Here is a 2,998-nt window from a genome sequence, read left to right as displayed (position 1 = left end):
CCCAAACTAAATTCACTGTCATCAAGTTAATGACTCTGAGACAGGATAGAACTGCTCCCATGGATTTCCAGACTGTAAGCTGATGGTTTTGAACTGTTGACCTTGGGGACTGTGGCCTAAAATGTAGCCACGACACCTCCAGAGCTCCCGCCTCATTGCACTCTATGGCAACCAGAAACATTTCAGCCTGGATCCCCAAATAAAAGCCACTTTACAGAGAGGTCCCAGCCAAGCAACAATGGATGTGAAACTCGAACAAGAAATGAATAAGAAATACACCATTGTTATAAAGCGGCTGATATTTTGCAGTTACTCATTAATGAAGCATTGCCTATCTGGACAAATACATCAAGTTTGCCAATCTGCATTTTCTGGAATCCACATGAAGCCTCATCTTTTGAAATTTGGATGGGAAGATTGTGCCCATATCTGGTTTCCCAGTTTCTCTCTTTTCCGCATAGGACTTTGAGATGACTGACTTCATGTGTCAGGGCTTGTTCTCTTGTTTCAGTACTTGTCCATATAAATTATCTGAATCTAACTACCTGAGTTTATTTAACGTGACTGGAGTGCATATCATTACTTTCTTATCTCGGACTCAGCAATACTGGTTAAACTCTTCAGTTCTCGCAGGTGAGGGAGGCAGAAACACAAAAATACTGTGACATATTTAATTTTATTCACATTACTCCTTTATTTTGAATAATGATTTAAAATCCTTTTAGGTCTTTTAAATTTTATTGATCATTTTATTGGGAGCTCTGATAGATATCATAACATCCCATAGTTTAGTCACATCAATCAAAATTGTACACTTGTTACCACAATCAGTTTCAAAACATTCTCATTCTTCTTAACTTCCTTGATATCCACTCCCCTTTATCCCATCACTCATCCTCTACCCACCCTGAACCCTTATTATTGTTATTATATTTATTTTTCTTTTTGCCATATCTTACACTACCTAATATATCCATTCACCTACAATTCTGTTATTTACTACTTTTGAGTGGGGCTATACAGTCATCATTGCGATCGACTCCCTCTTCCTCTTCTCTTCCTGTACCCTCAGGAAACCATTACTCCTGTTACTTTTTCTGGGTCGTTACCTATGTTGGCTTTCATGTATCAAATGATCTTAATTTTTCAAATGACCACTTGCAAATCTAACAAGGTTAATGAGGTAGAACTGAAACCATAATAGTAGGGGTAGGGAATATTAAAGAACTAGAGGATAGTTATATGTTTCATCAGTGCTATACCACACACTGGATATACAATCCCTTCCTTTTGGCCCTTCTGTGAGGGACTGTCCATTTATCTTACAGGTGGGTTTTGCGTCTCCACTATATCCACACTCCTTCACATCGATTCGGTTGCTTATTGTTGACCTGACACACACAGGAGGATGTGCTTCTTCCATGTGGGCTTTCTTGATTCCCTGCTAGATGGCTGCTTGTTTAACTACACACCTGTAGGACCCCAGATGCACTATCTTTTAGTAGCCGGGCACCAGCTTTCTACCCCACATTGCTTGTGGACACATTTTAGCTTCAGCGATTGTGTTGGGAGGGTGAGTATCTTCTAGGTCTTCTTAACTTTATCGATTTCCTAAATCTCAGCTCATTCTGGGTATCCTATTTCCTTTTACTCTTTTTAAAAGCTCATATCGTACTTATTAAACTCACTACCTGAAATAATGTGCTGGATCTAGTACCTGTTGTGGTTTTTTTATGTAGTTTGTAATGCTACTCTTTGAAAAACAGCGAAACAAAACATAGTCAAATACTGCTACTGTTTTGTTTGCTTTTTAACATTTAAGTTTACCAGGGCTTTTCCTTTTAAAAGTTACCTAATACCTAACATTTATAACTGAAGTTTAGAAGTAGGTGCCTACACTTTTAAATTTGTTAAATACACCATTTGCCCCTGGCTTCTTTTAAAATACTTTCCTTAAGTATAAGATATATGTGACTGTGTCCCACTTATTCCTCCCATTCTCTTAGGAATGTATTCCAATATGACCTATGTCTGGTATAAATTACTAACTAGTTCCTCTTTACTGGCCTGAATTAAACACAAAAAAGTAATGGTTCCTTTTTTAAAATTCCATATATATATTTGTATCACCTATTCCAGGAACTTGGCTTTTCTGAAAAAGCTCAGTTGAGGACACTCCATTTATGCATGCTTTCTACATTAGTCTTGAGTATTTAATCTGCCGCAGCAGTTAAAGGAAGGTCTAAAAAACTCCAAATGGTTTCAAAACTGACTGGACAAGAACTTAAAATTTCAGCAATTCCTACTTACAGCTTCTAGGACCTTTCTACTTTTCCAGCTCACAAATGCAAGATCTCTCTCAGTCCCCATCTCTCTCTCTCCCTTCCTTCCTCACTCTCTCCGTACTTCCTCTTCTGCCTTCCCTCTCCCTCGACCCTCCACGCCACACAGACTCATCTTTTAACCCCTTAACCTCGCTGTTACATTATCTATTGTGTATATATGAGGATAAGTCAAAAAGTATTGCTCCAAAAACATAGAAGTCTTTATTAAATAGCTAGATGTGAGGCTATCATTTCTCCACATGCCCTCCCTCTAGATCTACCTACTTCTGAAGTGGTGTTTCCACCTCTAACCCATCACTGAAGAATAATGCATTCCTGCTTCTCAATCTACACCACATCAAAGTGGCAGCCTTAAAATGGCTGCATAAGCCAGTGTGGTGAAGAAAGCTGATGGTGCCCAGCTATCAAAAGATACAGCATCTGGGGTTTTAAAGGGCTTGTAGTTAAACAAGTGGCCATCTAGCATGGAAGCAACAAAGCCCACGTGAAAGAAGCACACCAGCCTGTGTAATCATGAGGTGTTGATGGGAAGAGGTATCAGAAATTCAAAGACAAGCAACCAAATTGATGTGAAGGGGCATTGATGTAGTGGAGACCCAAAACCCACCTTTAAGTTAATTGAACTGAAGAGCCACACAGAAAAATGAAAAATC

General features: G+C 38.9%; 1 pseudogene; it reads left to right on the top strand.

Moving 5' to 3' along the window:
* LOC123522570 overlaps positions 1–2,071 on the top strand; it is a 2,702-nt pseudogene extending 631 nt beyond the window's left edge.
* The last annotated feature ends 927 nt before the right edge of the window (positions 2,072–2,998 follow it).

The sequence above is a fragment of the Echinops telfairi genome, unplaced genomic scaffold, assembly GCF_000313985.2.
Source record: "Echinops telfairi isolate 266 unplaced genomic scaffold, ASM31398v2 ScPeMD7_7424;HRSCAF=8462, whole genome shotgun sequence".
NCBI classification, from domain to species: Eukaryota; Metazoa; Chordata; class Mammalia; order Afrosoricida; family Tenrecidae; genus Echinops; species Echinops telfairi.
This window is presented reverse-complemented; position numbering and strand designations above follow the sequence as displayed.